Genomic DNA, 14,864 nt, shown 5'->3' with positions numbered 1-14,864 from the left:
AAAGTTAAAGTTTTTATACGAGGAAGAACAATAAATTTCGATGAAAACTATTTTTGATATAGACTATTTGCATCAACCCTTTAGCTTAATAATATAAAGTAGAATTTATCGTTCCATTCTATCTTTTGTGGAGAAAGTCCTATCAAAATAAAATTATGTAATAGGTTTTAGCAGTTTTCTTATTAAAATAAGAGCTATTTCTCAAATAGTCAGATACTTTTTACAATACTTAAACGCTTTACATTTTAAAAATTTCTCTAAATGTGAGGAAAAGCTCCTAAGGGTACTCGCAAGTTAAAGACTGAAAGAGATTTACGGAAAAGAAGGGTAGCGAAATAACCTACAAAAGGAAAAAAAAGGTTTAGCTGATCCGGAGGAAAAAAATGAAGAACGACCAAGACAATACTTTTATGGGCGAACCATTTTACTTTTTTGGGTGGTGGTAGCTTGGCTTGCCATTATAAGTTACTGCTAGTGATTCGTCTACTGAAAATGCCGCTCATTGAAGCAAAAGACTTTCAAAGAAGAAACCATTCTTAAAATACGGGTGGTAAAATATTGGTAGATAAATAACAAATGATGGACGAGAAATACAATAAAAAGAGAAATTGCATCGAAGGCGATATTATATAATATGATGTTTGTTGGATAGAACTTGCACAAAAAAGTGAACTTAGGAGTAACAATTTGGTGATTTAAATGAATATACACACTTGCACAGAAAAAAAAATGTTCTTGAATCAAGTATATAATTTCGAAGAACTTAATATTCTTGATTTGAGTAGAAAAATTCTTGATTCAAGGAAATTTTACTTGATTTAAAAATTTTTCGTCTTGATTCAAAACAATTACTCTCTTCAAAATTATATTCTTGGTTCAAGAATTTTTCTCTTGAATCAAATAAATTTTTTCAGTGTGAAATCCTTGAATAGTGATCATGAAAACGGACATGCATAATTAATCTATAACTGCAGTTAACACGTCGATATATTCGAGTAATGAGCGTATCATACTCCTATGGAATCTGAGTGGCAGCAAACATTGGTTAGTATAGTACAGCTTATACGCTCTCTCTCCTTGTCTAAGTCCATTATCAACGAGATCCAGCCCTTGAGGGCTTCATTTACTGCTAACTATTGTCTAATATTACTGGTGCTTCCGTTACACTGAAATGATCGTCTTTATTGCAAATCCTACATCACTATCCTAGATACTGATAAATAATTATTGAATATTTCGTCTATTTTGATTTAATCAATTCTTCCCATTGTTTGTTCTGCAAATTATTTCTGAGACGTGATATTTTTGCTGGTTTTAATAAATAAAATTATAAGTTTAATGTTATTTCAGACATAGAGTGAAAATAACTCCCGAGTTGACATTTATGCTGATATAGAACGAAATTAAAAACAAAAAGCTAAAACAAACTGTAAATAGTTGGTTTTAAATTATTCTGACCATTAAAAAATAAATTTCGTGTAGCACAAATTTCATGTTGGCTCTTTAATTCGATCATTAACTAACTTTCTTTATGATTTTACATGTACAAAAGGAACTTTTTGTTAATTTTCTACAGAGGACTTGGACTGTGACGGTATTAAATTCGTTATGTATAATTTAAATATATTAACATAATACATACGAGAAAGAAAAAGTGTATAAATGTGAGTGGAGTAAGTAACAGACAATAATATATTAATGACTAAGTTGGGAAAAAATCCATCAATTTTTATCAGTGTTTTTTTAAATATTCTAATTTTTTTGTTTCAAAATTGATTGCTATATTTTAAAATGACTTCGAAAAAAACATTCAACACATTTAAAAGTAACTTAAATCCGAAAACGACAAAAATAATATTATGAAAATGAGAAATTATTGGATTCATCGTGCCGTACACGGAGAAAAAAATTTTGCTATAGGAACTCTATAGTAGTTAGTTAGTTGTAAAAAGTTCCAGTAGGTTAACGTATTCTTATTCGCTCTGAGTGAAGCCATGGTAGGGGAAATGAAATCGACTGAAGCGTTCGCAGTGGTTACTTTCGGAGTTACGGGAGGCTATTATTCCTAAAATTATAAGCAAGTACACGTGGAAGTATTTATTTTGTTTTAATTTTAATAAATTAAAAAAAAATGAGACACCAGAGTTGTTGTGTCTTAAAAAATACCAGCAGAAATATTTACTGCATTCTTTTTTATTTTTTATCATTATACGTACTTGTTGTTGATTCGTTTAACTAAAAAACAAAACTGCAATTATTACACTGATAAAAAGATTTATTAACTATTAATAATTTAATTTATTTGAAGACAATTATTTAATTTATTAAACTTTAATAAATATTTTTTAACATTCAATAAATATTTATTTGGTAGGAAAGTACATTTATTAATAGTTAACGAATATTTATTAACAGTTAATAAATATTTTGTTGAGTGAATTTGTTTTGCTTGTAATATCATATGATATGAAGATTTCTTATAAACAAAAATCATTTTTATAAATCATTTGTATTAATTATATTACATTATAATAACGTTTATTGTAAAATACCGAATTCTATCATAGCTCATAATTATCTTTTGTATTTATAAATATTAAAAAGGTTAATTTATTTAGTGAATTGAATTATTATCATGTATTCCAGCTATAGGATTATAAAAAGTGTCAAAAGAAAATGCTATTTTTGCTTTTGATTTTAAATAAATATTTGCTAACAGTTAAAAAATATTTATTAACAAACAAATCCTTCTATCGGTGTATAAAATTGTCACATATTTTTTATAACTTTTTTTTTTACAATTATTTATTTTTATGTTTCTTGCTATTGACATACGTATAAAAACATACTCTGACAGCCTCCCGTAGTTCATATTTTGACTGGCGCTGCAGTCACACTCATAGCGAATAGTAACAATACCGTTTGGCTCCTGCAACTCTACATCGTTGAGCTCTGAGAGCTAAACGTTATTTACCTCTCACAACTCTACAGGATCGTTCTAAGACTATAACAAATTTTTGGAAGCCTGCTTAACAATTTTTTTTTACGATTTAGCATTGATAATTTAATAAATACATGCGGCAGAATGAATTTATATTGCCAACAATAATTGTATATGACAAATAAGAAAAGTATTATAATAGAAATAAAATAATAATAGAATTTATATTACAAATAAAAATTATTTATAAAATAAAAATATGGTCGTCACAAAATTATCTTATTTTCTTAATTATATCAATAAATATTGGACATAAAATCACTACCGTATATGCACAAGAAAAGATAAATAAACGAAAACAAATTTTATTTTGTGTTAAATGGGGTCTTTTTAATGTTTTCCGATAACTTATCACAATATATTCAACTAATAAATTAAATTAACAGTCACTGCAAATGAACCTTGAAAATCTATAAATACAAAACTGTTCTAACGAAATTCAATTTGACAAAAAAAAAACCTATTTCTTTAAACAAATAAATTGGGAACTTAATTGTCCTCATATATTTTTAATAATATGGATTAGTAACAAAATAATTCTGTTTGTCATTTTAGAAGGTTATGAAATATGTCAGCGCACTCCACTACTGCGCAACGTAGAGCGCTCCCAACTATACCGCCGTTTGGCTCTGAGAACAATCCCGTAGAGCTCTGAGAGCTCAACAACATTGAGTTATCAGAACTAAATAACATTTTGTTACTGTAACTCTACAACGAACAGTAAACTGTGTATAGTTGTGGTAACTCTACAGTTACGTTACCAGAACGAAATTTTTTTGAAGTAAAACTTCTTTAGGCGCGACTAGAGAGTAACTCAGATTTTTTTTTCTGACGGAAGTAACGCTTATTGTAGTCTGTGTAGTTTCCGCTATTCAAAAATAATAATTTGGATTGGTCGTAAGTAAATGTTATCCGAACAAAAACAGTTTCACTGTAAAAAAATCACGCCAAGTCCACGTTCATAAGACTATTAAGAAAAAAAAATTTTATTTCTTTACAAAAAGATATAAAATAAAAAATTAAAAAATCCAAGTAACCGATATGGTTGTATATGATTTTCGGAAATTAAAAAAAATTTTGTTGTAAATTTAAAAATTAAAAGAAACAATTTTGGAACGTATTTAGTGTGCGTGGTTACGAAAAATTTCACTTTTTATGAAATTCCTAAAATCTATCTACTAGGACTTTTAAAAAAAATTGAAGTACACAATGACACACACCAAGTACGTTCCAAAATTGTTTCTTTTAATTTTTAAATTTACAACAAAATTTTTTTTAATTTCCGAAAATCATATACAACTATATCGGTTACTTGATTTTTAATTTTTATTTTATATCTTTTGTAAAGAAATAAAATTTTTTTTCTTAGTAGTCTTATGAACGTGGACTTGGCGTGATTTTTTTACAGTGAAACTGTTTTTGTTCGGATTTTAGTATTTTTTGTAATTATAATAAAAATTGACAATTTTAATTTAATACATTTCCGGTGGCAAACTATCCCCTTTAAGCTATAGTTCATGTAAAAGTTATTCTTGCGCCGCCTGGCGTGTGTAATTGCAAGCTGTCAAATATCTTTTTTTCACTGTAGTTTCCCATCTATTATAAGATTAGCATGCATCCTTATATTATTTAGTCTCTGGCCGTCCGCTTTTTACATAAGAAAAAAGTTAAAATCTAAAAATCTGGGTTTCTATAGTTTGTGCTGATTATTTTTAATAATTTTAAATAGAAATTATAAAGATAATTGATAATAATCAAGTAATACGCGTAATAAAAAGCATTAACTACTATTATAAAATATCATATAAAAAAAAAAATCAAAATAAACTTGAAAAAAAATTTGTAACCTCAAAAAACCGTTCTGCTTACGGTATATACACACTCGGTAGTCTAGCTTAAGAACGGAACTTGGCGCCAGACTCTATCGAGTCTGCTGATATACTCCACGCTTCTTGACTTATACGCCAGCTAGTGGCAAATATTATAATCAATTAGGATTATATATTTCCAATATTTTTAAACGGATCAATTCTGAATAGCAAAGTGACTAAAAATTCAACAGTTTTAAAAAAATTATTTTAAGGAAGTCCTTCTGCTTCAGTTGAGTCATAACAACTGTAGTAGTAAATTTTCAATAAATTAAAATACAAAACCCATAAAAATTCCTAAAATTAAAAAATAAATAGTATATGAGGCATTAATCGTTGAAATTTTGAAAATTAAAAAAAAAAATAGTTAAATATAAAAATTAATTTGTCTGTTGTAAACCAGCTGTTAGTAACCTGTCTGTGATTTGGCAACGCTTTATTTCGGTTGTTTACATTTTTATTTGCACAATATAACCTTAACCGTGTTTAACTTTTTGCAGTCAGTGTAAATAAATAAATTAATTAAAAATGTTTAGTCACAAAACCATAACATTCTAATGTCTCATGGCAGGAATGCTAGTATTTTTTAATTATTGTTTTATTTTTCAATTATGAATTATGAAAATTTGTTAACAATAAATTAACTAATAAGTATGCATGAAAAACATAAGCGCGTTAAAGTTTAGTTTGAATTTATTGAATGGTCTGAAGCTCGCGCGCTACGCAACGTTGCCAAATCTTTTGACTCCATTTTATTGTAGGTAACTTGAGAATTTTTTGTGATTTTTAAATATTAATTTCTCAATCAATATCTCGGTAACTGATATATTTTATTGCAAAAAAAGAAACCTGAATATTTCGAAAATCTGATTTTTAGTTTTTTTTTTTTACTTCATCTAATCCATGACTGATAGTATAATTCGAGAAATACTGCAAACGTCTGATTTTCTCGTAAAACTCTGAACAAATACTAACATTTAAAAATTTTATTTTTTCAAAAATTTGTCCGGTAAAGTATAATTTAAACCTCACTATAAGATAAATAAGGACCTTAACTATTAGAAGAAAATTAAATTTACTCATAATCTAATATTTTTTAACTTCCCGCTAAAAATCTCAGATTTTCAAAAATCGGGAAGTTATTGTTTTTACCCCGTTTGGCAAAAATCGAGTTTTCATCAGATCTCGACGTTTGAAGGTCACAGGAAGCTTCCCTGACTACCCCCGCGATGTTGTCACTATGTCTGTATGTATGTATGTATGTGTGTGTGTGTGTGTGTGTGTGTGTGTGTGTGTGTGTGTGTGTGTGTGTGTGTGTGTGTGTGTGTGTGTGTGTGTGTGTGTGTGTGACTATGTGACTCGCTTATAACTTTTGAACGGTTGAACCGATTTCATCGCGGTTGGTGCCATTCGAAAGGGCTACGCTGAACTTAGATTTCCTGAGAATTTGAACCGATTCGGACCGATAGATTTTAAGAAATCTTGAAAAATCTTAAAAAAAATAAGAAAAAAATCATTTTTGAAAGTAGTTTTTTTGGAATATCTTTTAAACGGCTCTATCGATCAACTTCAAAAACTAATCCGCCCTTAAGCTTGAAAAACCACGCCGATCGGCGTCAACCCGATCAAAATCGGTTGATTCGTTCGAGAGATAGCGTGAACGACAGAAAACCGAAAAAAACCGAAAAAAGTGTTTTTTTCACATAACTTCGTCATTTCTTCTCGGATCACTTTTGATGACATAGCATAATTTATAGAGCTTAAAAAACCGCGTCGATTGCCGCCAAAAACGTAGAAATCGGTTAATTAGTTCAAAAGATATCGTCAATAAAAGATTTGAAAACAAGTGTTTTTTTAAAATCACTGCGACATTTTTTTCATTTTTTAAATATCTTCGAATTGGCTCAACCGATCAACTTCAAAAACTAATCAGCTCTTAACTTTGAATACCCGCATCGATCGCCACATAGAGCGTCAGAATCGGTTGATGCGTTCGTGAGATATCGTTGTCGAAAAAAATCGAAAAAAGTGTTTTTTTGTAATAACTCCGAAATTTTTCATTAGATCAATTTTTTTGTTCTAAATTTTTTATAGAGCTCAAAATAACACATAAATTGTATTTTTGAGCTCGAAGAGCTCAAAAACGTCATAAGTGCAATTTTAAGCGCCTAGGTATGGAATTAGCGGGAAGTTGCAGGGATGGCCTTCAGGGTCAACCGTTTTTCTAATTTTTTATTTTACATTGACGGCGAAAGGACCTCCTTAAATTGCAAAGTTTTTTGAAAATCTCTAAGTATACTTGTTTATTTATTACTTTTGTCATCAATAAATTATTAATAAATTTTCTGACGATTGCGACATTCTATAAAATTCAATTTGGAAAATCCAAAAGTTCACGACTCATAATGCTCATTTAATAATGAAATATTAGAAAAAAAAAAAAAAAAAAAAAAAAAAAAAAAAAAACATAAGTCGTTCAATATTAGTTGCCGACAAAACAGCTGTACTAGGAAGGTAATGCACAGGCGCCCCTGGTGGAATAAATGTACATAATTTATTGTATCTACAGACTCGGTAGAAGTCTGGCGCCAAGTACCGTTCAAACGCCAGCCTACCGAGTACTATACCGTAAGCAGAGCCTGATTTTAGGGTTAGAAAATCTTATATATTTATTATAATAATTATATTAAAAGTTATATTTTTTAATAATAGACATCTTAATAAACTGTTAATAATTTACTTTTTACATATTTTTTAATGAATTCTACTTTTAATTAATAAATTTAAGCAGCATAAACTATAGCAACGTAAATTTTTAGTTTTAGAACTTTTTTCGGTGCAAAATCTGACATTCATAGACTATAAAAAATGCTTATGTGCAGTAATTTCATAGGTAGACCGGAAACTCCATTCTAAAATTGAGTCTTAACAGTTTCTATTTCTACACACTAGTGCGACGCGAGAAATTTTACATACACTGTAGTAACTGGATAATTAAACTTTAGGCGCCAAGTTTTTAAATGCCAGACGTAACTATGGGATTATCTGTTTCGGTCATTAAGGGCCAGTTTTTTCTATGCAGAATTAAAATTATTATATTTCATAAAAAATATATTTATAATAATAATTTAAGGATGTGTCCACGTTCATAAGACTCATTTGAATAACATTGGCACTTTACAAAAAGATGTGAAATCCGAACAAAAACAGTTTCACTGTAAAAAGCCGCGCCAAGTCCACGTTCATAAGACTTCGAAAAAAAAAAATCGTTTTTTACAAAAAAATATGAAATCAAAAAAACTCCAAGTACTGTTTATAACTTTGTAAAAACATGAAAAAAAGTTAGTAGCAAGTTTAAAACTTAATGAAAATCTTTTTTAACGTACTTGGCATACGTCATTGAGTACCCCAAATTTTTTCGTAAGCGATATTTAATTTCATATGCACAAACCCATAGAAAACGTTAATGTCTTAAGTTCTAAAAATTTGGGGTGTTCAATGACGTATGCCAAGTACGTTAAAAAAGATTTTCATTAAATTTTAAACTTGCTACTAACTTTTTTCCATGTTTTTACAATGTTATAAACAGTACTTGGAGTTTTTTTGATTTCATATTTTTTTATAAAAAACAATCATTTTTTTTTCGAAGTCTTATGAACGTGGACTTGGCGCGGTTTTTTTACAGTGAAACTGTTTTTGGTCGGATAGATATATCCATGTAAATTTTACATGGATATATATATATATATATATATATATATATATATATATATACAGTCTTCTGGCTTTTTTATTTTGTTAATTGTACATGAATGACACTGAATTACCTAATCATTCGCATTCGGTGGGCTACAATTATCCTAAAGAATTAAAAAAAAAAATTTAACTCAATTGATGCATTTTTTCGCAAGTTATAGTGTTTTCAGAGTTTCATACATGACGGACAGGAAAATTTTTTGACCTGTTATGAGGTTTTTTTCCGTTTCTAATAAACTAAATCAATTTTTGAAGTGTCAAATTAATCTCCATTAAATTATTTTGACAATAGTATGCAAAATATCGATGACCGTCTCTTTTTTCTCATGTAAAAATTGTCAGCAATAATTTCTTGTATAATATTTTTTCACACAAAAACCATAATAAAAGGGCCATGTTAATGTTTTTTTTTTAGAAATAATTGTACTTAATTGTAAATAATTGTGAGAAATTTTTGCTGAGAAATTTTGGCGGGATTAATAAAGGCGGGGAGCTAAATATAATTAAATTATAATGTGATATTTATTATTCAAGTTAAAATATAATCATTTTAGTGATATATGCCGTCAACGCCAAAAAAGTTTTATTTCAATCGCGCGTAAAGGTTACACGCACACACTTTTTTTTTTTCCGTGTATAATAGGGCCTAATAATGTAATTATGTAGTAAGATATCGACTTTCTAAGACAAACACATTTTTAGCTTGAAAACTTGAATTTTTGACTTGAAAACTTCTATCCAAGCTTAAAATATTCGTTTTTATCTCAAAAATAAGCTGTTGAAATTTTAAAGTGATTGGATAATTTTTCAGTACACTAGATCATTTGTTTATGAAATTTAGCCTAAATTTTATTTCTTCATATCTAATGATTTATTCTGGATCTACTATGACAAAAAAGCCCGACAAGTTATCCTTTGTATTCGTTATAGTTTTCGCAAATGTGAATAAAAAAAAATTATTTAAGGGCACAATGGTAAAAGGGCACAATACGGTAAAAAGCGTGACATCAATTCAGGATTTTTGGAGATAAAAATTTTTCAAATCTCATTTTATATTTTTGCTTATAATTTATAAGCAAAATTTAAGGTGCCCTTAGCAGCTTGTTAGATTTCTCAACTTACCAGATAGTCAGATAGGTAACTTAATTCAAAGTTAATTGCATGAATTTTAAGACAGAATGTAACATTTAGCTGAAATAAGTTATTGTTCAAGAATACAGTTGAATAGTTTGTCTATGAGTGTATTATCTAAACTTTTTTATAATATTGAATAAAATGTTTATAAAAGTTATTAATAAGTCTTTTATCGTATCCTAGAATCTACATGTAGTAGTAAAAAGAGGAGATATATAGTCGTTATCAAAACAAACCAAGTTCAAACAATTATTTTTGTAGTACGTGCCAGAAAAAAAAGTGTCGGTTGTTTGTTAAGAATAGGGTGAAAAGTGTATGTATACGTGTGGGTTAAAATGTCAGTATACAGGGTTATGGAGAGGACAAGCGTCGGGCGTCGTCAAAGGTTAATTGCGAAACGTGGAACGGATCGTGGGAGTCACTACCGCATGTACAAGCTCTCATATTACGTTGAAACACTCTTGCCAGTGCATCTATGTGACATGTAGTGAACGAAACTTGTTGGACCCTATTGCTTCTCTAAAAACAATCAACTCAATGTTATAACGTAAAGCCTGTATGTTACCACTTGGCGAACATTGTATACCATACCACGCACCTCTATTTGGCCATCCCTGTCGACATCTCGCACCTTGGTATGGTACGTGCGCGAGGTATTCTCAACAATATATAGCTGGGTAAACCTCGATGTCGAGCCCACATCACACACAATTCGCATCCGCAACCGACGCAGTTGATGGTAGCCCATGTGTTGCCTGTGTTGCAATACCACTATTTTCATGTTCAGCTGTCCACTGGTCCACGTTCCAAGCAAAATCCCAAGGTGGATCCACAAATATGCAAGCTTGCGGATGTAGGTCGACCGTATTCTCCCATGATGGCTTGTCAGAGATCTAATTACTAATGGGGCCAATTTTCGATATTTATATTGATCTCTCAGATAATACATACAATTATTTCATTTATACCTCTTAGCCATGCCATATAATTATGCTATTAGTTATATTTTCTTTAAGAGTATGATTGAATATTCAGGTCTTTTATTTTTATCGGCTGTAAAGTAATTACATTTTTTAATATTTTCTTTTTTTATTCTTGATTTTTTGTTTCTTGCAAAACCAACATATTGCACACCTCATAGCGCGAAGCGCGTGAGGTTATGCTTTATACTCGACTCGTCGAGGTCAAGCAATTTTGTGATCTTTAAATGCCTCTATAACAACCATATTACACTTATACAATGATATAAGTAGATGTACACCGAGAAAACACTTAAATTAGACCATCTTTTGCTTTCGAAAATCATTTCATGTAGCTATTTTGAAAAAAAAAAACGTTTTGAAAAAAATTTTACGTGGACGTCCTGATGTCACCCCATTTTGGATGTACCAACGATTACTCCCGAACAAATTGATATTTCAAGACCGGATCTTTTTTTATTAGTTTAAGAATGCGATTAACTGGGTCCGTATTTCATATCAGTAGCCTAGTTCACGTATTTTTTTTTTTTTTTTAATTGAATTTTTATTAAAATTCACTACGATACAACCGTACAAAGACAAACAAATTTTTCTTATTTGATCAAGCTAGATTTTTTTAGACTGCGTTCGCATATGACAAGAAAAAAGGGCGCTAATATTAAAAAAAAAAAAAAAGTACTCTGTGAGAAATTACTTAATTATAACTTTTTTTTTTTTTAATCGATTACACAATTTATATTTTTTTAACTTCCCGCTAAGAAAATTGAAAATGTAAAAAAATCGGGGTTATTGTTTTTACCCCGTTTTTCGAAAATCGAGTTTTCATCAGATCTCGACGTTTTGAGGTTCTAGGAAGCTTCCCTGACTATTCCCGCGATGGTGTCTGTATGTCTGTATATATGTATACATGGATGTGTGTGTGTGTGTGTGTGTGTGTGTGTGTGTGTATGTAAACCTCTCATAACTTTTGAACGGCTTGACCGATTTGATCACGGTTGGTGCCATTCGAAAGGGTTTGACTAAACTTAGATTTTGAAATGCAAGTTGGACCGATTTGGACCGATAGATTTTGATAAATCTTAAAAAAAACTGCGAAAAAAATTTTTCCAAATGTGTTTTTTTTTTTTTTAATAACTTTCAAACGGCTCTACCGATCAATTCTAAAAACTAATCAGCTCTTAACATCAAAAAACCACGTCACTCGCCACCAATTTGGTCAAAATCGGTTGATTCGTTCGTGAGTTATCGTTGACGAAAGAAATCGAAAAAAAGTGTTTTTTTCGAATTACACCGAAACTTTTGGTCTTATCAATTTGTGTTTAAAAATTTATCATAGAATTTAAAAAACTGCGTCAAATGCCGCCAACCACGTGAAAATCGGTTTATTCATTCAAAAGTTATTGCGATTTGAAAATTCAAAAAATAGTGTTTTATCAAACTTCTATCAAACTTTTGAGCTTGAAGAGCTCAAAAGCATACAAAAGCTATTTTTTTGAGTTCGGAGAGCTCAAAATAACACACAAATTGTTTTTATGAGCTTGAAGATCTCAAAAACGTCATAAGTGCAATTTCAAGCGTTTAGGTATAGAATTGGCGGGAAATTGCAGAGATGGCCTTCAGGGTCAACCGTTTTCTTAATTTTTTTTTTAAATGAATGAGTATTATGACGCGTTATTATCCACTTTTGGATTTTCCAAACTTTTTTTATAATTTTTCGTGATTGAAAAATAGGCCATTAAATTCAAATTCTCAATACACTGTAAGAAATCAGGAATGAATTGAGAGTAAATTTTACTCCGCATTCACTCCCATCACTCGGAGTACCGAAGTGAAGGAATTCGATAATTCGCGTACGGAGTGAATCTTATTGACATTTTCTTCGATAAAAGCTCATTCCGATGTTACACCTACGAGAAAAACTGGAAAAAATCAAAATTTTGAAAAAATTCAAAATTAAAATCAAATTTAATTTCCCGAAAATAATGTTTTTCCATCAGTAAAAAAAATTTTTGTTTAATCATCCGAATTGAAGAAAATAAATTAAATTAACGAAAAAAAGATTTTTGAAAAAATTCGAATTCCAAAAAAATTTTTTTTCTATTTGTATAAAAACATTTTTTAAATTCGAACTTTGACAAAAAAAGAAAAACGGTTTATTAATCCTAACTTGCGAGATAGAAAAAAAAATTACACATGGCTGCCTAATGAGTAAAAATTGTGAGAAAAAGCTGAGAAATATTCATTCATAATAAAATGAATAATAATTTATTTATGATTTTAAAATTATATTTGCGCATTGATTATATAGAACTGAATAAAAAATAATTAGGTCAATTGATTGTGTTCTTCGAAAGTTATAATGTTACTACTATTTTTACATTGTAAAGTTCGCTAAATTTATTTTTAATCTAAAATTGTTAATCAATCAACTTTAAAATGTATGAAATTCGTTAATTAATATTACATTTTTGTAACGGTATACATTCTTCTTCTAACTAACCGTATACAATTAATTTAAAAACAAATTGAAAGTTGAAATCTCGCTTCGCGCTTAAGGTAAGCAATATAGCACATAAAAGTGGATTCAAAGTTTTTTTTTTCATACAGTACTTCTTAATAAGATCAGCTTAAAATTTTCATTGAGTAATTTCGATATATTATATATTATATATTTGAAAAAATTCGAAAGAACTTCCGATCCTCGAACACATAGATTACACACTATCTCTTAATTATAGATATTATTTTATATTTTTGATCCAAGTAAATAAATTAGATAAATAATAATTTTGGGTTCACAAGAGTTTTCTTGTACTAGAACTTAATTTGCGCGCGCAAGCGCGCGCCTGAATACAGAGTTTACATATATTTTCATGCTTATGATATATTCGACCAATCACATCACGAATAAATTGGCTTCACATACATTTCATGTCTATTTTAATATTAAGATTCAGATGAGTTATTGCACGCCTCATACCGCGAAGCGCTTGAGGTAGTGCTTTACTCTCGTCTTACCAAAATCAACAGTAATTTTTTAGATAAACGGTAACATTAGCTTATTAAAAAGGAACTAGTATAGCTACCTAAATCCTTTGAATTGATAATTTTAGAACATTAATTGTGACATTTAAAAGTTTTCAAAATTTTTTCGTGTGTTTCAATTCGATAATCATATTTATGCACAATAAAAAAATTGATAATAAAATGTAAAATGTATCGTCTGTATTGTTTTATAAAGAAAATTTGTAATCATACTATGAATGAAAAGTTTTTGAATTGAAAATTTTATAAAAATATAATACATGTAGTTTATTGAAATAATTTTCGACGGGTCAGGCATTCAAACTATTGATTCGTACGTTTCTTTCTTATTAATGTTTCAGTGAAAACTTTATTGAGACCAATTGAAAGTGACGAAAAAGTTTCATTGAGCTTCGGCTTCGTGGTTGTAGCCCATCATGAATCCTTCCAGGTAATTGAATAGGTAATTGAATCGATTCTTATCGACAGATCAACAGTTTTATGGTGCATGGTCACGGCAAACGTGAGCTCGTTAAGTAGTATCACTCTCTATTTTTTTTCTTCGTTTCTAATGCTCTTCATTTTGTTCAGCTCTTTGTGTACTATTGAATAACATAAGTTTGTTAGTAGCAATTGAAATTGCTCCTGGAAAATCCCATCATAAATACTTTCAGAACCCTCCACCACCGTATGTGTCGGATGGTTACTAATACTATCCTCACTGTTCAAGAATTTTTCATTTTAGTAGACCTACCTGACAATCGATAATTCGATAAAGATTATTTTTTAAACTTTCGCATGAATAGAATTTTCTCTGGTGTTTCATCGTCCGTTCACCAAGATTATCTTTAAATTTTATCGTATCGTAATATTGAATCACTGCTGCGGTTTTTGGCATTGTGACCGAACATATTCAGAAATAAAGAATGTAGTATCAAGAGCGAGGGTAAAATCTATTCAATAAATAGTTGCTAGTAGTAACGACAATATTCTTGCTGAATCATGTATAAAAAAAAAATTATAGACTAGCAATTACCACAAACTGAATTATTGAAAATCTTTGATTTGACTATTTGGGGTTTGAATTTGTTAAATTCTTCA

At 29.5% G+C, this 14,864-nt stretch overlaps 1 protein-coding gene and 1 long non-coding RNA gene across 2 annotated transcripts in view; one reads left to right on the top strand and one right to left on the bottom strand.

The window, feature by feature from the left end:
- LOC123261000 (agrin-like) overlaps positions 1 to 14,864 on the top strand; it is a 336,839-nt gene that overhangs the window by 58,286 nt on the left and 263,689 nt on the right. The gene's annotated exons all lie outside the window — the stretch shown is intronic.
- On the bottom strand, positions 1,974 to 2,272 carry LOC123261049. Its single transcript, XR_006508599.1, has 2 exons — positions 2,217 to 2,272; positions 1,974 to 2,065 (listed from the first exon to the last, which is right to left on the bottom strand). It is a non-coding gene; the product is annotated as an uncharacterized LOC123261049 (long non-coding RNA).

The sequence above is a fragment of the Cotesia glomerata genome, linkage group LG3, assembly GCF_020080835.1.
Source record: "Cotesia glomerata isolate CgM1 linkage group LG3, MPM_Cglom_v2.3, whole genome shotgun sequence".
In the NCBI taxonomy this organism is placed as follows: Eukaryota; Metazoa; Arthropoda; class Insecta; order Hymenoptera; family Braconidae; genus Cotesia; species Cotesia glomerata.
The sequence above is the reverse complement of the archived record's forward strand: the minus strand, read 5'-3'. Positions and strand labels throughout refer to the sequence as shown.